Below are 22,980 nucleotides of genomic sequence, written 5' to 3' on the forward strand. Positions count from 1 at the left end.
TTGATAATTATTAACCCTTTACATTCGGAAAAGTAATCCGATGCATAATTATTCATCTAATGCAAGGGCTTGATTATTGTTCCGAAATTTAAAAATATATAATTGCTTTAAGTTGAATTTCCCTGAAAAATTAATCTACATCTGTTTACCAATCTGTAGGCTTTTTCAACAATCTACATTTAAAAAAATAATAATTAAAAATAATAAAAAAAACGTCAAAATGATGTACTGTATGAATGATGAGTAAGATGTACCATTTGAGTGCAAAGGGTTAAAATAATAATTATTAGCAATCTTTCACATTTAAAATCAACTGGGAATCTTTTTTATAGCTGTTAAATCTTGTCGTTGCTCTTCATAATCGCACAGTTTTTATTTCCCAACAAACATTTTGCAATATATAAAAATTTTATTTGATTGACCATGAATTAGTAGGCCTCCCAAATGGTGTCTGTTTCTAAACTTTAATTCTTAAAGTATTAGCAAGTGAACTAAAAAATATGCAACTATAATTAAAAACTTATTTTGAAATTTAAAAATCAATTTATGTGTTCATAAGATTATTGAAACATAACTCTGCTTATAATACTTATTTTTTACTTTTATTTTTTAATGTAAGGTTTAAACTATATTCACTGAGAGAATGCAATAATTCACTTTTTATGAAAGCTGGAAATATTAATTTACAAAAGTTTTATATATCTTTTCCATTTACTCAAATTATTAATCAGATAATTAATCTTCAATTAATCAAAGAATATATTTCCTCCACAACATGAAATTAGCGGCGCTAACCCATATTATATCCAACATGTAAAATTGTTTTCTATAACTGCACGTATAAAAACTTTTATTGTGCTTGCATTTTTTTTTTCTTTTTGAAATCTCTTCAAAATATTTTTAAATAGTGATAATTCATAATACTGATTATCACTAAATGATAATTTATTATAAAAACTAATTTCACACTACCCAATGCTCCTTTTGGGCCTCTTGGTATTTTTAAAATTCTATCTGTCCATAATTCAAGTTTCCTTATTCCTTCCTATTTCCTTAAACGGGCACCTCGAATCTTGAGTCAGTCGCATAGATATATCACATTAGAAAAGAAAGTTAGTACTAATATTCAGGCATCCTAGTTTCATTGAACGAAAGTTTAGAGCTGTACAATACTAGTAGAATTCAGGTGGGAATAGGGGTATTGGTAGAATTCAGGTAGAATAGGGGTAGCGCGTCTTCCCCGTGATCTGGTCGTCCCGGGTTCGAGTCCCATTTCGTTCTTCTTCTCTGTTCTATTTGTGAAATGAGGTTGAATCTATGGGTTCTATTTGTAAGGTTCTTTCTAAATGTGCCCCCCCCTGTACAAAAGGGTTGTGCAAGCGAATGTGGCGCATGAAGTAGCTAAGTCGTACTCTTGGCCCTAGTTGGCGCTACTGAAAAAACAAGAGACGTTCACTCGGCTTAAATCGCTGACAGATCTGTCAGTAGGCTTGTAAAGTGCCATAAGTAACAGCAACAACAGAATTCAGCTTTGTGGATGATTTAATAATGGGACATAAAATGACTAAAAATCCTTAGCAATCATTCAACAATTAAATTAAAAAAATCGTTTCAAATAGAACACTAGATTGAAAATCCGTGATTCCATTTCGTGAGTTTTAGTGAAAGTGGACTCCATTTCGTGAGCATCGCTAAGAAACGTACATATCTGTGAATAATAAAATCTAATAAAATTGTTGAACAGTTATTGAAACCCTGGATTGTGTACATAAGAGTATAAAACAAAGTTGCCAAATAAGGCATTTTAGTTTACTACAAGCTTTTCAAACCTACAATTTCATCTGCCATAACTCGTTGGCGCTATCGGTCATATCTAATTGGCGCTATCTATCATACATTCTTTTGCAATTCTAGCTTATTTTATTAGCTTACTTATTACGTAGTAACATTTAAGCTGAATTTTAAATCATTCTTTATAATTAAATAGTTTTGAAAATCATATTTTTTTTTTTTTTGTATTAAGGGCCAAATTCTTATAAAAAAATATAGCAAATCGATCATTTATCTTTAAAGAATTTTGGTAACGGATATCGTATTCCAACGGATTGTGTTTCGTTAAATAAATACCTATTGCTCTTTTAATCAGAAAATGTAAAGTGCTTTCTATGAAGGAATAAGTTAAGAAATACACAACGAATCACTATGAAAAGCCCGATTTATAAAATTCAGATACATTTGTTGCATAAATCTTCTTGTATTAAAAAACACAGTTTCTAACATTTTATGCCACTTACACAGTAAAACAAATGCGTAAGAAGTAATATCGCCTTAGAGCAACCATGAAATTTATTGTCCTGAATAGACATTTTTATTAATTTCCCAGCAGTCTGTAAATTAAATGAACACTTTAATAAAATATATTATGCCACTGCTTGCGTTAATGGCCAAAGTTTTCAAGTTCTGAAACATTACATGGCTACTTTTTTTGTATTCGACCAGCGTTTAATGTCATTTTAAAAGAAAATGATATATTATCTTCTAAAATGAAATGAAAATGCTTTGATGGCGAAACTTCCCGGGTGTTTTTAATGAGTCGCAATTTTAATGGGAAAAGAGTTATAAAAATATCCCCACTAAATGCATCTTTCTCTTTTTTTTTTCTGCTGTATTAACTAAGAAGTTTTATTTAGTTTTTAAATTGATTTCCTCAGATACAAAATCAAATTACTTATTTTTGCTTTAAATACAATGAACTAAAAATAAGTCTTTTGGTAAGCAGTCAGACAAGCGTAATTATCACTAAAATTAGTCACCTTTGAATATCAGCAGTTAGCCCACCATTTTAATAGTATTGAATTAAGCATACCTACCAACATTAGTGAAATACATTTAATTACAACAAAGAAAACTATTAGTCCAAAAGCAATCAATATGAAATTCACCTATAAAATATTTGCTGAACTTATATAATGAAACATTTACTGAACTTATATAATAAATCATACATCCAAGTTTGACAAAATAGGCTAGATAGGTGGATAAGGTGGATTTAGATAGGTGGTTTATGTTAAACTTGGATAATCTTATGTTGTTATTGTTACCTAAAAGATTTAGTTTTAACTAAAAAAAACGAAAATCAGCTTAAAGCCACCTATATAGATTTAAATATAGAAATTTCTAACAGAAAACTTTAATACGTATTTATGATAAAAGGGATGAATTTAACTTTAAAATAATTAAACTTAGTAATTACCATTCTAATTTAAACTCTAAAATTTTCAAAAATTTGATATTCTCTCAATTTAACAGGATTAAAAAAAATCTATAATAATAAAATTTCTTATATTGAAGCAACACACAATCTCTTTAAAAACTTAACTACAAATGAATTTCTCAAAAACTTTTGCAATATGGAAGTATTGATTAGAGAAAGTTTATCTAATTTCTAACTTCCTCCAGTTTATTCACTTTGAATTTTAACTCAATAGATGGCGCTTCAATTATTCCTTATGATGACAATGCATTATGGCCAAACGTGATTGGCGTATATAGCTTTTAACGCAGGAAAATTAAATTTAGTTTAACGAAGTGCATTTGCACTAACAAGTTTACTCGCTTCACACTGTCTTTTAGAGTTGCACTTTCAGTTGGTAAATGTTTTGTTTACATATTTTAATGACTTTGGTTCTATGTTTTATTGTCTTGTGTTGTTTGGTTGTGCTGTGATCTTATTTGGATTTTAAAAATTTGGAAATGATTTTACTTGTTATTTTAATTTTGTGGTACTAATTTTATTTCCAAAACCTTAATTTCCTGGGATTTTCGGGTCACGAGGAGTCAATTTGTTAGACGGAAATCAGACTCCTCACAGAAAAAATCCCTGGTTTGAATCCCTGCCTGAGGGGACGCTTGAGAAAGTCTTCAGGCTTGTTTCATTATATCTTTCTTTTTGGTTCTTTGCTTTTAAAAATATTTATTTTAATTTGGTTAATTACAACAAAAGTATTATTTTAAATTATACTTACCTAATAAACATATGTTTCTCTGACTGGCTCTCCATGTTCGAAGAGGTGAATTTAATAGGCGAAATTGTCCTGGTTTTTGAGGCTAATTTCTCTGCCAAAATTTTACTCTGCGACATCTCTCTTAATTGGAGGATTGTAGTGCTGGTAAAGTGAATATTGTTGTATGTATCTAGTAATAAATGCCTATTTTGTAAAAGTTAGTAAAGATGAGTGCAGTAATTGATATTGAGTAACTACGTCTAGGTTTTTCACCACAGAGAATGCGAAATTATTTATTATTTTTAACATTTTTGTCAAAAACCGAAAGTGATGAGAAGCCGACAACCATTGATAACCTATGACATGAAGTTATGTATAAATTAAAATAATCAGATTCCTGGTTCAGGCTCTTCGAATTATTTGTATTACTAATGACTTTAAATATATGAATTGCTAAAATTATAATAATGTTATATATGAAGAAAAATTTATAATTAAAATAATATATATAAATAAATATATCGTTACATTGTGTGCTAAAATTACTGATAGTATTTATTCTGTTAGCGATATTTAGCAAAGACTTTTTTTCTCTTATTTATATTGAGTAAACGATTTCAAACTCAGCCAGTTTTACAAGAAACCATTAAAATTTTCATTTTTCGTAAGAATATTTTAAATATACTTATGATTGTAGAAATATTTTTGTTTTTTATGTATTGAAAGTGCAATGATTTCAATCAACCGTGAAAGAATCTTTTATATTATTTATCAGCTTTTCCAATCAATTTGCTTTCAACAAATTGATGCACAATGTGAGGCGTCGATTTAATTTTAAAATTCATTGCGGATTTTACTGTTTAGCAAGGATATTATTTTCCTTTTACTCACTAGAATTGCATAGAGAACACAAGTAGATATATGTTCGTTAAAGCACAGAATCACACACAACGAAATTAGCGGCAAAATAACAAGGACATTTAATCCATAAACAATCTTATAGCGAATTAGGAACCCCTGATAATAAACGCTTAACAACAGCCCAGGAGTCTCTTATTCATCTGATTCTAATGTCATGGAAAGAGATAAACAGCCACTGAAGGATAATGGAAGTGATAATTCACACTTTCCTTTTTATGAATTTTAATTGTAATTAATATTAAATAAAAGAAATGATAGATAAAAAGATTGCATTTTGTCAATTTCGTTAACTTCATAATATAAGCAAATAAGTTCCTTTTCCATGCACAATTATATACTTACATTATCAATTTAATTGTTAAAAAAGGGTGAAGATTTTCATTTCTTTCAATAGCTAGTAATGCTTTTGTTATGGAACATACGTACAACTGCATAAATTCAATGAACGTTTGCATCTCAAAAATATTGATGTAATCAAAATACACTTAATAAATATTCAAACCAATAAATTAAAAACGTGTTTCAAAGCCATAGAAAGGATTTAATTAAAAACAACAATTTAAAAAAAATTGTAAGTAGAATTTAAAGCATCTGTATGGAAAATAATAAACTTTTGACTCAATGACAAATAACATTTCATAGTTTTGATAGAAACAAAATTAATCATAATAATGATTCGAAATTTCCGGAATGCTTGATTCGCATATTGAAATCTTTGATTAACGAACGTGGTAAGTTCTCAGCATTCTGAATACAGAACTATTCGAATGTTAACGCTGCTTGAATAGGTAGGTGACAGTATTAAGGTTGGAACGCGGCTCTTTTGTGCATTCTGCCTTCTGTGCAGTCGAATAGGAAATCAGCGATCAGCTTTTCAAGTGCAAATTTCCACTCTGATTAAGGAATCTGGATTAATTTCAGTTGACGATATTGCTTTTCAATTCGGGAATGCTTATTGATTTTCTTTCTTATTATTTTGCAACTTATGAATTAAAAGAAATTTTCGTAGATAAAAAGATGCATACTCATATAAGTGCAAAGAGAATGTAAACATTCAGCTCTTTATATGTAATTGAAGAGAAAATTAGACATCTGCATTTGGAACATATATATCGTCTGATTAAGAAATCTGAATCAATTTCCTTAAATCCTGAACAATGAACACGGAATTGAATTTCCTTTAATCAGAATTAATACTGCTTTTAGAATAATAAAAGCCTATTCTGTTCGCTTGCTCTGTATTTAATAAAATATGAATTAAAAAGCATTTTTGAAGAGCAAACATTTGCGGAATATATATCGGTAATAAGACCTAATATTATTATTGTATTCAGCCAGTCAAAGAGCAAATCAAAGACTAATTTGGCAATGCATATGTTTCTCCTTGTTATCAAATCGGGATTAATTCACTCTGATATTATTATTGCTATTAGATTGCTTGATTTCCAAACATTAATTTTTATTAATAATGAATTAAAATATTTATAAAGTAAAATGTATGGATTTATTAAATTATAAAAAGAAACGTTTTATTCAACTTATTATTTATGCATAATCAGTTTGGTGCAACGAATATCATTAGATTAAATGCCTGAATTCCAAATTAACGCAGAAGTATTAGAAAGAATATGACATAGGTATTGAAAAAAAACGTAGTACAAAAAGTTGAAATTAATTTATAACATGTATAAATTGAGTTAAACATTTTAAATTATATTAACTGAATAATAACATAAAAGGTTTATTTGTTCATCATAAATATTAGTATGGCTGCAATTTCTCAGTAATTATGAATTCAATAATCTGATTAATTTGTATTCAATAATCCACATTAATTTGTATATTATTATATGTAAATTAAACTAAATAATGCGTCAAATTTTTGCACATAATAGATTTTTATTTAGAAAAGAAATATTCCCATTATTTAGAGATTCATTCAGAATTTAAATCAAATTATGGTATTTTAACTAAATGGAGATTTCCGTGTGTATAAATTCAAACATATAATTCATTTACCATTAGCCATGTAATTTTCAAAAATTTTAAATACAGCTACAAAGTGAAATATTTTAAATGAGTTCTAAGTTTAAACCGTTTTACTTATTTGTTTTTTTATTTTACATACCACCTCTTACATAGCAACATTTTTGAAAAATTTATTACGTGCCGCCTTTGGCGACCAGCCGGTTCACCAATCTTAATGCTCGTTAAAATTTTAATAATTAAATATTTTATGTAATTCCTCCTTTAATAGCTTCTTCATCAAAATATTTTTATAGTAATATAATTCACTCATAATATTATAAAGGCCTTTAGTCACAACGTAATATGTATCAATCTAATTCTCTGTTTGCTCCCGTAGAATTTCTGCTTTAAGTTAAACTGGAAATGATTTTCTCAGATTCATCATGAGCAGATCGATTCATTAACAATGTTTAATTTTAAATGCATCAAACAAAGAAAATAAACAGAATCTTTTAAAAAAATCGATCGAAACAGGTAAAAGAAACTACTTAAAAAACGTAAGCATATAGAAAAAAATATATAACTAACATAAATATATTTTAATTACAAAAGCATACAATTCACTTAAAAATAATTTAAATCGACTCCTCATCCGTTGAAAATAGTTGTCAACAATCAGAACACAATGCGCATGCGTGGATTTTCAAAGCCAGTTATGGTAACGCAAATGCGTGAATTTTTCTACACCAGTTGATGTAACGCTATGCAGATTAAAAATGTTTAATTTCCTTTATTCTGTTTTATTTTAATTCCAAAAGTACTTCAGAATGAATCTGAAAGATCGATTAATTTAGAATGTTTAATTTTAAATGCATCAAACATTAAGAAAATAAACAGTATCGTTTAAAGTAATCAGTCGAAAATTGTTAAGCCTAACCTCATTAGAGTGAGGGGGGGGAAACTGAAGCCTTACTGATTTGGCGGGGGGGGGGATAAATATTTTCGGGCGGGAAAATTAGTTTTTAATTAATAATTAAAATTTTAATTAAAAAATTCAAAAAGAGGGACCCCAGGTGCACATTCCGGACCTCCATGGTATACATGCACCAAATTTGATTGTTGTAGACACACACACACACACATATTGAGCTTTATTATAAGTATAGCTTAATTTCATTTCTGTTGAAAACCAAATTGAAAGACTAATTATGCATAAATCTCTGTATTTGCAATATTTTTTTAAATGAAAACGTTCGTGGAATTCTATAAATAAAGTCCTTTACCCTGGTCAAACGATTCGATATTTACATTTTTATTTATGGATGGTAATGTATGTAAAAGAATTCTAATGACTGAGAGCATACAATATTTTTGATTTGCATATATAGTATTGCGTGCCGACGTCCTTTCAGAAAAAAAAAGTAAATATTTATCTTTTAAAGCAAATACTCACCTTTATGTGTGACTTATTGAAATCCAAATATCATGTATTGAAAAATTCTCTTTATCTAGAAGCAGGTAATTACTTACTGCAGTCATTATATTATAATTGATTGATCTTTGTAAAGCCAAAATAAAGCCAAACATTTTTTAATTTGCATTTACCAATGCTTTCGAAATCGTTCTTTGAGAAAAAATAAATATTTATCTTTACATACTTTTTATATAAATCTGAATGGAAGTAAGTTACTGACTTATAATTTTATAACTAGCAGCCTAGGATTTATTGCAAATAATTTCATTTATTATAATGGGAACGATTTTATACGCTTCGCAAATTGCCAATAATCATCTAAAACAAAACAAAAATATTGATGGATATAAAGAATGGCAACCGGAATCTTTTTCAATATCTAAATTATATCAGTCCAAGTATTTTATTTAAAAAAACAATAAAATTATATATATATAAACATAATTTTGCAGATGCGTGACCCAAAAGAAGATACTTTTGGAATTTTAATTTCGATTTATTTCATCATGGGAATCATAACTTGTACATAAGAAAAACTATGATAAAATGACATATGTATACATCGCGATATAAGAGCAGAATGTGAGAAATTTTTCCCTTCAGTTATTTTACTAAGAGATTTTGATAGGGATTTCTTTGACACGTGTAGATATAGGAAAGGGAATCTTTGGAATTTTTAAAGGAATGTCGTATGCATTAAAGATTTTTATTCCTTCGCTCTGAGTTTAGAAAATACAAAAACCATCAGTTTTCTAGAACGCGTGTTAGAAATAATTGAATAAAAAATGGGAATTGGATCACGAAATAAAGGAACATTTTAGAATGAATTAACATGAACTAATTTGAGATGATAAAAAACATTCTTATAATATTTATTCCGACAAAGGTTCCTTATCGAATCGCTTACAACCTATAACCATATGACTTTTTATGTTGCCCTCCAGGATTTTGATATATATATATATATATATATATATATATATATATATATATATATATAATATAATAAAAATTATGCAATAATGGAAAAAATATAATGAGTATTTTTATTTCTTGCTATTTAATATATCAATAAAAGAGCATTTTTAAAAATTTATATTCTCTCTGATTCTTTCTTTAAAAAAGTTATTTCCTTTATTAGTTCCTATTTTTGTATTTGTTAAAATTATTCATGATGATAAAACTATTATTTTCCTAACTAACATGTTTTCATCTTTCAAGAGAATAAAATAATGCATACCATAATGATATAGTATATATATCGATAATAAAATAATACTTAATATTGAGATTTATGATAAACAAAGTACCATATATTAGAAAGAATGGATAATGCATTTAAAACTCTTCAGCTAATAATCATGGTGAAACGATAAATTTTGCCCTACATATTTTGAAATATAACAAATTATTCAAAGAGAGCTTCACAGATGGTAAAAATTGCTCATGTATATGTTTATTTACTGAAGAAAATATATTTTATTTAATCTCTAAATAAGAAATTCAATAAACAATTTATACCCTATTTGCTGTTTATTTGAATAAATCTAATTATGTGTTTAGTTTCTCTCATGCGAAGAAAAATCATGTTCCATTTTTAATCTTTTACTGTTGTTTCTAAAATAAATTATCGAACATAATAATTTGTTTGTTTTTTTTCATTATGCATGTGTATCTTATTATGCATATATATATATATATATATATATATATATATTAAAATGCATGGAACAATATATCGATGAAGATATCAGCATAAACAAACTACTTAAAATAAACTGACTTTTCGTGAAAAGCAAATATGGCACACACGCATTTGTGTTCCTGACAACATATAAAAAGTGACCCTGCTGCTTCTGATACAGAGTTAAGTAAAGCCTTTTTCATTTCAGTTTTATGAATGCAGTGTCTGGGAAATTCTGTTGCCACAACAAATATATGGAACTGTATTTTAAACACTGGGTTGCTATTTATGCTATAGGTCATCAAGTGTGTTCGAAAATAAAAATAGAATTCGTGGACTTACCAACTTTATTTAAACAAGTTTGAAAATAGCACGAAATATATTTAAAATCGGTTTACTTTTTATCATTATATTTTCATAAATAAATAACTTAAAAAAGGTTTACTAAACGAAGCATATTTATATTATTATTATAATTATTTATTTGTTCCTTTGTACAATAAATTTTTCTTTTCATTAAAAAAGGCAGATCGTTGTGTCTTTTTATCTTAATATTAGATAGAGATGTTTAGATCAGTCTCATTGCGAAGCCACAGTTTAAAAATGATAAAATAAGGCAAACAACATGATATTCTAATAATAAAATTCATTGTTAAGTGTTTGTATGTTTTACTGCTTGCTCTACAGGAGAGATCCTTATACTTAAAAAATCAAATTTGGAAGATTGGAATATGCATCTTCATGCAACTTTTTTGAATTTTTAATTTAAAAATTATTCGAAATTTTGTCGTTTTCCCGAGATAACATCTTTGATTATTACATCACAAAAATGATTTTCATATCATATTAAAATTCGAAATATTATCTGTTCAATAATATACATCTTTTCGTCGTATATTTTTTCTATTTTTTTTAAACATAAAAAAATATTTTTAGCATATTTTACAACAATATATCTCATTGGTGAAAAGAAATTCAAATAAGTTTCAAATGTGCGTTTAGTTTCTTATTCTGGATTTTCAATTTTGATGATCAAGATATCTTTTGTTCATTGTGAGTGGTTTCTGTATAAAGCATGTTTTTATCGATTTCTTTTTTGAAACTTTTATTGAATTTACAATTAAAGCTCAGCTTCCAAGAGATAATGGACAATTTTTTTAATATTATTGTTCTTTTTTATCATATAATTATATACATAAAATATACCGATGAAAATTAGAGAATATGCTTAACATAATGAACATAACAGTCTGGATCTTCTATCACTGTTTGAGTTATATGTGTATTAAAATTTCAAGTTATAAAATGACTGTTTGAAACAAACAAACAAGTTGCACAAAATATTCAAAGACATTTTTAGCAACGTTTAATCCGGATGAAACTATTGTTCATGAAAGACATCTACTAATAAATAATATGCAGAATGAACTTATTCAGAAATTTACCATAACGTTTTTTTAACAACAATTTACTGCTCCCTGGAAGTTTTGACATTTATTTCATGTGCTTGTATCCTTCATTTAAAGAAAAAAAGTTCTTACTGTTGTTTGCAAATATCAGCCATCATATAGATGCTTCAGATAACGAAACCAAAACCATTCAACAGTTTTTATTAAATAAATCAAAATAATTCATCCATTATATTAAAGGTGTAAAATTCCTAGCCCTAAATAGATATATTTGCAATCTTTGAACATAATAGTATATTACAGACAAATCTAGGCAAATCTCAATGAAACTGACGTGCCTAAAATTTGCAATATTTGGTGGATGGCTTCCATAATATGCGAAAATTGGCATAATCAATGACTATACGTTATAATTTCTATACAGCATTTTTTTACTTTTATTTTATTGATTAAAATAATATTTTTTTATCTAATTATATACAATAATGTAAATGAATGCCCTAAAAATATCATTCTTTCTGCACAATTTCTGCTTCATCTATCTTCTGGTAACTGCAGTGATCATTCATTCCGATCCCTTAAGTCCACTGTCCTCTCTTCCTCGTCTTTATTTTATTTTTAACATTTAATTTTTGCTTTCTAAGAATTTAATATAGAATTTTTAATATTTTTGAGCAGACAGATTATTTTGCTCTCGTTTCCTTGAATTTCTTTATTATTGTTTGCTTCTTATGTAAATACTAATTAATATATCAGTATTGTTTAGTGTTTTATTTCTCAGTGCACTTGATCTCGAAAAGAAGAGAATGCTACTCAAAATCATTAAAAAAAGCTGTGGGTTTTACTTTGCCCACCTAGGTCTCTCTCTTTAATAGGAATGAGGCGTGTTTCCACGACTGACCATACAATGTTTATCAATACTTTTCTTTTAAATTGAAAAAATTTTAAATTTTGCATGGTAATTATTTTAATGCCATCAGAAACATAACTATTTGTCTTTTAAGATGGTACAAATTTTTTTCTTATAGCAATTATTTCAAAAGCTACTGGAGAAACATTTAGCAAAAGCGGTGAAGTTTAATGTTTGGTTTTAATCATATATCTTCAGAAATATGAAATTTCGAAAACTGAAAATAGAATACGCCAAAGAATGACAAAATTTATATCGCAACAACTAATCGTTTTAAAGATTTTTTTGTGACATAAAAAAGACTAACGCATGTATTTCCTGCTTTCCATATATCATATATAATTCTGATAACTTGGCAATTCATATTTTACAAAACAGATCTTTCAGCAAGGTAAAAAAAAAAAAAATTACTGGAACGGTGAGATAAAATCTTTTAGCATCTTTATTTCAAATCTTAAAGATTTTGAAAACATTTGTAATACATTAAAAAATAATATTAAAAATAATACCAAGGAGGATGTAAAACTGAAGTAATATATGCATTATTAATAAACAAAAAAATTGTATTGTTACTTCAGATTTAAAAGATTTTTGAAAATAGATCAACAAAACAAAGACAAATTTCCCTATGGTAATCATGCGTGTTCAGCTGCCAATTTTTGAATTAGGATGTTTGTTTTTTTCTCTTGAGTAAATGATACATATTTGAAAACATCAAAATTTCTGCATCTTTCAAATAATTTAATGTTTTTTAGTAGTTTCTCTTTTATGTATTTTAATTTTGAATTAGAATAACTGGACAATTTACAAAATCTGACGCATTTGTGAAAAGGAAATAAAATAACAAACTCAAGCGACAATAAAATATTTTATGTTTTTAATGTTTAAGAGTAATTTTATTTCTTTAAACTTCAACTTTCAATTTTAATACATGAACAATCTTTGAAATCAAACCCATTCATGAATTTGATACAGATATAAAAGAATTGTCAATTGTATTAACCTATATTTAACAATAATGGCATTTGCAAAGATTGAATAGAATTAAGAAAAAAATATTGAATTTCAGGAACGCATTGATCGTAAGCAAATGATAATATTGAAATCCTTGCTATTCAATATTTTTGGAAATGACTTCAGCCATAAAATTCAATCACTAGGGGAAAAAAAAAAAAAAAAAAAAAAAAAAAAACTACTTACATCCGTTGCAAATGCTTGCAATTACTAGCTGCAGCTTCCAATGAAAGAAAAGAAATTCTCCCTAAATTAATCAAAGTGGTGAAAAAATTCATTTAAGAGAATTTTTTCAAACTTTTAATGGAATTCAGTAGTCATCAAGCCTGTGTCAGAAAAAAAAAATGGGAGTAAAACGATTTCGAGAAAATCTTTGCTAGTCCTGTGATACAAGATAACGCCATTTATTCCTGCTTTCTGTCTGATTTCCGGGGGAACTATTTTCTTCCGCATCTTTAATACTAATTTGCTGCTGTTTTCCATCAGAGGGATGTGAATTTTGCTACAAGGAAGAGAACAAAAGGTAGAACGAAAGAAAGCGAAAAAACAGAAAATTAAGAATTCGTCCACCTTCAAGCAAATTAGTTTTTCTTTTAATTCACCCTTTTTTTTTCGGCCATTTTCTTCTGGTGAGAAAATTGAGTACCATATGCATCGAATGTCTTTCTGAATTTAGAACCTAAAATCTTTTTTTTTTTTTTTTTTTTTTTTTTTTGATTTAGCGAAAAGAAGAGAAAAATCATAAAACTAGTTCCCCAGGATAATTGAATAATTTGTTTTTTTATTTGTATTATTATTTGAAATCATTTTTAGTTGTTTATTACATTGATAAATCTCTCTAAGAATACCAAGTCCCATTTTTCTAATAAAAGTTTCATTTCTTCATTAAAATTGGTTTTAAAAATTATAATACAAAAAGTTTTGATACATTTTTAATGGATATGAATGCGATTTCGGAAAGTTGTATTTGATTATTTATGTATCTTCTTAAGACAGGATCTTAATGAAATTCATTAATTTAATGGACGGTAATGGTATGAATTCCCATGGTATGAATATTTTATTTGTGTCAGCTCTATATGATAGTTGGATAAATCTATGATTTTATATATAAATGGATACAACAAAATGAATTACTTGTGGTATAATGTAAATACCACTTAAGTTAAGAATAAATTACTTTTAAATTGCATTAAAAAATCATAGACTTTCCATCTGAAATCTAAAATTATAATTGCGTTTGAAAATATTTTTGGAATTCATTAAAGTATTTGCAGCTCGTGTGCCAGTATTCTGCAGTTGATTAATAGATCACGTCAATTATTTATATTTTATACATATGATAAATCAGAAAATTTTAAATGCATAGTTAACTGATACAGCTGAATACATTTGGAAATGGCTATACAAATTCCAGCACTTTTTAATCTTTGTAAGAGGAAATGCATTTGAAACATTAATGTAATACAATTACATTTTTCTTAACTAAATTAATTGGAAAATAAATTGGTTGTTTTCCTGTAATTTCACGACTAGAATCAATTTTTTTTTCATTCAAAATTGTGTCTAAATATAAGTATTATTCAAATTCTAATATTTTAAATCTTATATATTCAAAAAGTTCTTACTTGCAGTAGAATTTTGGTTTAAAAAAAGGGGGAAATATAGTTAAAATGTTAATATTTAGCCATTCTGCTTGGTTGATACAAAACACAAAATACTATTAAAACAAAAAAAGTTTTTAGAATACTATATATACTGAATAAGTAAATCCTCAACGCTTTTGCGCATGTGCCTGGAAATGTTGATTTCATCAAAATGCAAATGAGATGAATAATGGAGGAGACTGCATTTTATTTTCATTATAGTATAGCTGATTATTAACAGAATTAAATTGTGTAGCAACCATGGTTAATCTGCAAAATTGTATAAGCCATGTTTAATAAATGTTCAAGCTTTGGATTAAAATAAAATAATACTCTTTAAAATGACGAGGGAAGAAATAAAGAACTAAAAGAAAACACATTTATAGGAACGTCCAAGACCTAACTTTGGATATCTCTCATACATATTGCTCCTTTGATATGGAAAATCATTCAAACGATATAGTCTTGGGTTCCTGAAATAAGCAGTATATTGTATAAATACCTTGAATCTTGTAAATATTACTGATGGCCGTAAAAGAACTCGTATTCAAATAAGTTGCTTTGTTCTTTGGGTTTTATTTCTTTGACATATATCACTTTGTATACAGGAATTATTCTTAAACAAAATGAACTATCAACATTTTTTATTTATAACTTTTAGTAACAAGGTAAAAATAAAGAATGTTATTATTGCGCTCTGGAAGATGTTTATTGTATTATGGTATTTAGATTCTATAATAAAAAATGTGGGAAGATATAAAATGCCTAAACGTTTTCATAAATTTTAGTGCTAAAATGAAATCAAATGTATGGTAAACAATTCAGAGAAATCTGTAGTCTGAGACGCAAGTAAAAAAAAAAAAATGGATTTCGAAATCCAGACGATTTTTAGCGACAAAAGAAACAAACGGCTAAATGAAATATTGCGTGTAGTTCTATTTTCATAGTTTTATTTGCATATAATTGCATTTGCATTGAATTTGTATATAGTCATATTATAATATAAGAATCGTGTTCATTATTAGAGAAATGTTAATATAAATAAACATTCACTACTAAAATTGTATATTTAATGAATAATAAAGTTTTTACATTATTCCACCTATTATCAAAATCCTCACTATTTTCCATGATCCATAAGACAGCTTTTATTTTATAGATTAGTCAGACTTATAAATATATAAAATTATAATTCTTAAACTTTTAATGGACTCTTTTTAATAACCCAGAAATACTTTTTCAACGAAGCAAATTGTTATTTAGATGCTTCGCTATAATAATATAAATCAGGGTGGTCAATGAATAGCTTTCTTTATTTGAATGTATCTGCAAATAGAAGATGGAGTGAAATCTAATTTCATACATAGTTTTTGGAAGATATAAAAAAAGAAAAAACATTGGAAGCAAAAATCATTTGTAAGAAATATTTTTAAGTTACTGGAGCGAAAGAAAATCGCTGAATGCACAGAAAGTGGATTATTCAAATCTATGTTAATTTTCGGGTTATAATAAAATGGACGTAGCTAAATGAATGACATTCAGTCTGAAACTCGACGAAAATAATCTTCAATTAATCAATATTACAATTCTTTGGCCTAATCCAATATCCTGACCATCCCTTATGCATATTTCATCGGGAACGTTTGGTATATTGTTTTATCTTCCCATGTTTTTCGTAGTATGAACATTAAATTTGGTTACATTTTGTCCATTAGTTTAAGCCCAAATACCTCCAAAATGGGACAGTTATTTTGTCAACTAAATTGTGTAATTAAACGCTGTAAATTTATGAAGCATTTTATACAATCTAATATGTGATGTTACCCACACAATTGTAAAGAATGATTGAATGATAATTCTATGTAGCCCACACAATATATTCAATTCAATGAAATTTTTATAAAATGATGATGAATGAATCTCATATATGTTGAACATCGATAGAATTTTTAATATCATTTCTGTTGTTATTATTGGACAAAATAATCTCGTGATAATTTTAAATAATGAATACCCCTATCTAAGGTGACAAAAAGTGTTGGTATAAAGATACCTTAACAGAATTTTTGATTCATTAAAGATTACATACCTTTTTATTTTATGTGTTTGAATTTAAAGAAATTTAATGTTTCATAATTTTTTTTTTTAATTTCTTCAAGAAATCGTTGTGGGATAGAATAATAATAAATGCAATTCTTTAGAATCAGATACCATTTACTATTTCAGTCGAATTAAACTCATTTCTTGAATGTGATTTAATTTCCCTAATAATAGAATATTCATACTACAAAACCTTTTTAACTGTATAATTTATTTTAAAATTATGAAAAACTTTTTTTTAAAATAAAAAAAAAATTCACATAATAATTTTAAATGTAAATTTTCCATTTTTTAGAATTAGGATTTTATTCATCATATAACATATTTAAATATACATATTAATTTTGACTGAAACATTCGTTGGAAATTAACATTTATTAACAGTAACATTTATTTTATTAATACTTAACAAGTTTAAACATCAACTTAAATGAAATTACTGCAAAGCTATTAATAACATATGAACATAATGTTGCATTTAATAATTTATTTTAGGAATTCTGATTTATATTTCACTTTACCTAATTAGCCTCTTAGACTATAAAGATATGTCTGACTTTTATATCAATTACAGAATTGTTAATTTTTGAATAAAAATCAAAGTAGCAATTGATTTAAGAGACATAATTTAATTTCGACATAACTGAATTAGGACATTTTGGGTATGAAATGGGTGAACTTTGCGTTCATATGTAGACGTAAATGTCAATGAATATATGAAATAAATCGTATCATCTAATTAAGAGGTTAAAGATATTCGTTTAACTAGACATTAATATTAAAATATTTTAAAATACATTTAAATATAAAGTATATAACAGTTTTGTTTAAATAGTGTTGGGATATCTGAAGTTTTTCAATAATTTAAAATTTTTACTTGATGATTTCGACATTTAGGAGTTGCACGTTAGAAACTGTGATGTTTATGTATATAAATATTCAATTATATATATATATATATATATATATATATATATATATATATATATATATATATATAATATAATTTGTGAATAAATAAATCCAAGGTTAGTACAGAAAATATAATCTCCCTTAATGCTGTCATAGATTATATTTGAGTTTACGATACAGTTTCATTACCAAACTCGCGAACCGTGTCAGTATTTTTAAAATACTCCCCAAACTGAAACATTCTTAAACATCGACGGAAAATGTCGTTTTAAAATATTTAATTTCCATTTCATACAATTCCAAACGAAATATTGTGAATTGTCATGTTTGACAAATTATCGCTTGAAAGAATTATGTACCGTAATACGTATGTATCAGATACTGTGGTTAGCGGATGATTAGAATCGAATAATTTCATAATTGATTAGTTAATTAAAAGTAAAATACTGTGAATTCTAATGTAGGTTTTTTTATATATTATATTTATCATACATTATTTTAATTAACGCGTTCTATTTAGCGTATAACAACATGAGGTACTATTTCCTTTTCAATATTTTCAGTTTGGGAAAATGTATAAATAATAATTTAACATAATCATAAGACATATTACGGGAAAACTAAAGGGAAATAACATTTTTTTTTTAAATGATAATATGATGAATTGATAAGATATATGAACGTAACTCATTCTCTTCATCGCTATCAGTTGATAATAAAATATTCACTAATAATAGAAAATTTATGCAAGAAAATGGATATTTTGGATTTTCTTCTTTCAGTTTCCAAAAGATGATAAATCTTATTGAAAAATGAATTATGTAATACTTTCTTCAACGTCATTGACATAAAAAGATTTTAAAGTAAGAATTTTTTTACAATTATATTTGATATTTTAAAGCAAAATGCGTTATTTCTTTCTTATGCCTTACATTTAAAGCCATAATAAATTATAATGTTTATCAAAGATCGTTTCAGACATAACTTGATGCTGTTAAAATCTTAAATATTTAATATAGCAGTCAAAATAAAATCTTTTCTTATACTATCTATATAAATTTTTCTAGAAATTTTATGTTAAATAATATATATAATATTATGAAATTTTTCAGTCCTCTTTATTGATTTTAAAAAAAGCATGATTTCTTTCGTGCTTGTCAGTTTTTAATTAAAAATATAACTAGACGAAATTAATTAAAAAAATTATGTTTTTCTCTTATTTTAATGAAACATTTTAATTGCTGTAGGTCGAGATTAGATAACTAAGTACTGATTTTACAATCTCGAAAAAATTTATTCTTAGCTTATATGTTTCTGCTAATTATGATTTTCCTCTTTAACACTAATAAAATACATCAAAGTGTTCAGTAAATTTTAAACTTTACATTTTTATATAAGCTTTTTGAAATAAATTAATTACTTAAGTATGAAAGTTATTTTCAAATATGTAATCATAGAAAAAATTGACTACTATTACGTACTCTATATCTAAAATTTATATAAAAAAGTTTTTCTTATATAAAGGATGTCCTAAAATATTGTTATAATATTTAAGCACTAATTTTATAATTAAGTAAAATAATATTTTGATTACAGTTAAAGTGGGAGGGATATTGTCTTTTATCTCTACGAAGCAATTTTATCTCGTATATCTTATTTGATTTGATATATCTTATTTAATTATTTTCTGGACTTACTCATACGCGTTTATGTAGACATCAAACATTATTTGGTATAAATATATTTTCATTGATATTACTAATTTATTTATTTATATTTTTATTTTATTTTATTTATTTATTATTATTATCATTTTGCTTTCTATTTCTTCCCTAAATTCTCATTGATTTAAAACTACTGACAATGCCAAAGATTTCATTTTTCATTTGAGAATGATGTTGAATATAAGCTGATTTTTTTTCCCCTTCGGTTTGTGCTTTGGTGCTAAATAAGAATTTTTTTTTTTGAATCGAGGCCTTTATACATGGCAACTTGAAGTTTCTTTCGATATGCTATGTGTGATAAGAGAGCTTAAATTCTGTCACTGACATTTAATTTTTTTTTTTATTAATATCACCTAAAATGACTTTTATGTACCTAAAAAATTAGCAATATGCGAGTCTCTAATGGTATTTTGACCAGAAAACTTTAGAGGATTATTTTAACATATATATGTAATAATATTTAAAAAATTAATTTAATCCTACTTAATTTCCAAAGTTTTATCTTAATTCAGACCTTATTAACTTCATTCCAAAATATTCTCTTATTTCCTGTTCCAATTAGACCTTTATTTAATTAATGCAAAGGAAGCTCTGTAACATTGCTGACATAAGCAAGTTCCCACACTTTGAGTGAAGGAATAAGAAACTGTCCAGCCAAGCACATTCTTTTAAAAGATCTTTATAATTTCCTTACCTAATTCGACATGTGTAAAAAAATCCCTATCAAAATCGCACAATATGTAATCAAGGGGATAAATCTTTCAATAGCTTTCCCTCTCTCTCTGTGTCTGTCTGTCTCTCTCTCTCTCTCTGTGTCTGTCTGTCTGTCTGTCTCTCTCTCTCTCTCTCTCTCTCTGTCTCTGTGTGTGTGTGTGTGTGTGTGTGTGTGTGTGTGTGTGTGTGTGTGTCTGTCTGTCTGTCTGTCTGTCTGTCTCTCTTTCTGTCTGTCTGTCTGTCTCTCTTTCTGTCTGTCTGTCTGTCTGAATGAATGAATGAATGAACGAACGCTTTTAACTATTTTTTGAAACACTTTGTTGTTATTAATTAATTATTCATAGATTGCTTGGTTATCCAGTTAATCAGGTCCTAGTCTCCTATCACCTCATATCGGTTTTGGAAGCGGGATAATTGGCTACTATTTTATAATTTTTATATTCTGAAGAAAATAAATAGATTTAAAATAATTTTAACCCTACAGTGCATAACTTAATATTTTTACAATATATATATAATGTGTCTGTCTTTTGAATAGCTGCATATAATTCAAGCAAATTTTTCAAAAAATTGTTAAAGTATTTTTCTTGAAATTTAAAATTTATAAAATGATCCAAATTATTACAATATAAACTAAAGAATATCCCGGTGACAGAAATCGCATTATAACAATTCTGCAATTAAAATAAAAGTCCCTTTATACCAATATATATATATATATATATATATATATATATATATATACAATATTTACGAAGAGTGAAAGTATTTTGATTTGTATTTTTAATGGTTGAATCATTTATACAACAGTCATTTTGGTATTTTTCCAAGTTTCCAATTTAAATCTAATTTTAGTAACGTATTATTATCTATCGATGGTTTCTACAGTTTTTTTTATCAAAAAGCATTTAAAATATTATTTTCAAACATTCATTGTTATCCTTTGTAAAAGGCATGTGAAATTTATGAATGGGAATACGATGCACTGAAGATTTAAATTATTCTAACTATTTTATAACTATTTTTGTACAAACTACTATACATGAAAACAATTTGATTTTAAGAATACCTCAGTTGTAAGCATCCAAATGTCTTCCTTAAATTAAAGATTTGCTATTATGTGCCTTAGATACATTTCTTACCATTGTATGGATCAAAAATTCATTGAATCCATCTTTAGAAAAGCACAAATGAAATTCCCAGATTCCCTGTGTATTCAGTCACTTCGTTTTATATTGAGTATTTCAAACAATGAAAGAAGCTTCAATTCATATTATAAAAGCTTTGATAATCAGGATATTTTAGTTATTTTACTAAGAAGTATCACACTTTTCAATAGTGACTGTTATTTTTGTAGATTCATTTTGGGAGACATTTTTAATAAGTGAAGATATAAATATTATCTATGGGAGGATATATTTCTGCATGTAAGAAGACTTAACATAGTAATTTCTATAAAGCTCTTAAAACTTTTCTATAATAAAGCATCTGTGTCCATGTCACACTTCAGATCTGCAACTCTTCCAACTTAGTGAAAAATAGACCTTAATAATGTTTAAATTTGAGCTTTTGTATCATATTAAGAATAAAGTGTAGCAATAATTTGCACTGAAGAAATTGGAATCGCTGCCTCCTGAATAAATAGTATAGTGATTTGTTTAATCATTATTTCCAAATCTGTTACCCTTCAGGCTATTTTGGGCTCTTTGTAATCTTTTGGAATTTTGTAGATAATCTATATTACAAGATACTTATATTTGTAGCTTTAAATGAATCATTATATATAATTTTAGTAGTGTATTCATATGAACTGCTGCAAACTGGTATTTGGAAATCATTAATTTTTGCTTAAAACATTATTTTCACAAAATGTAGAAATTCTACGTCTGTATTCCATAAATTATTGAATCTATTACCATTTTAAAACTTCTCAATTATGTATGTCCAAAATTATTCGATTTCATTTTATTTTTACATATATACAAATTGAATATATTTTAAGAGAAAAAAAATTTGTATGTTGTTATATCTCCAAAAAATAAAATAAAAAGTGTAAAAAAACAACATTTGTAACAAATAGTTTTGCTTGTAGAAAAGATTCGCTCATATTCTCATCTTAATAAAACTTGTTTAAATCATAGCCAACGGTAAATTTGAACAAAATTAATATTAGCAATCTTTTAGAGTTTTCTTATACATGTACACATTATTGTAGATATTCGGATAAGAATAACACTTTTTTTCAAAAATATTTAATTTTTCACAAATTATCCATATATTGCTTCATATTTTATCATAAATTAATTAAAAATTCAAAACTTCATTAAAAAGAAGTAAACTACCATGAAAGGTTACAATGTACACAAAATTGAGCAAATTATCATAAAAAATGTGTATAAAGAATGCGGAATTTTTCGCAACAAAGAAGTAGGTTAAAAAGTCACTACGAGGGGAAGTGGATACGACAGTTAAAGAAAGTTTAAGACATATTGCTTTTTAT

General features: G+C 26.4%; 1 protein-coding gene across 2 annotated transcripts in view; it reads left to right on the forward strand.

Moving 5' to 3' along the window:
- LOC129966072 (calcitonin gene-related peptide type 1 receptor-like) overlaps positions 1-22,980 on the forward strand; it is a 461,349-nt gene that overhangs the window by 99,749 nt on the left and 338,620 nt on the right. The window contains exon 1 of one of the 2 annotated variants that reach the window (XM_056080438.1): positions 18,873-18,905. The exons of the other annotated variant lie outside the window; for it this stretch is intronic. The gene's annotated coding sequence lies outside the window, so the exon portion shown is untranslated. Of the gene's footprint in view, positions 1-18,872; positions 18,906-22,980 lie in introns of those variants that run through there. 2 annotated transcript variants of the gene reach the window in all.

The sequence above is a fragment of the Argiope bruennichi genome, chromosome 4, assembly GCF_947563725.1.
Source record: "Argiope bruennichi chromosome 4, qqArgBrue1.1, whole genome shotgun sequence".
Taxonomy (NCBI): domain Eukaryota; kingdom Metazoa; phylum Arthropoda; class Arachnida; order Araneae; family Araneidae; genus Argiope; species Argiope bruennichi.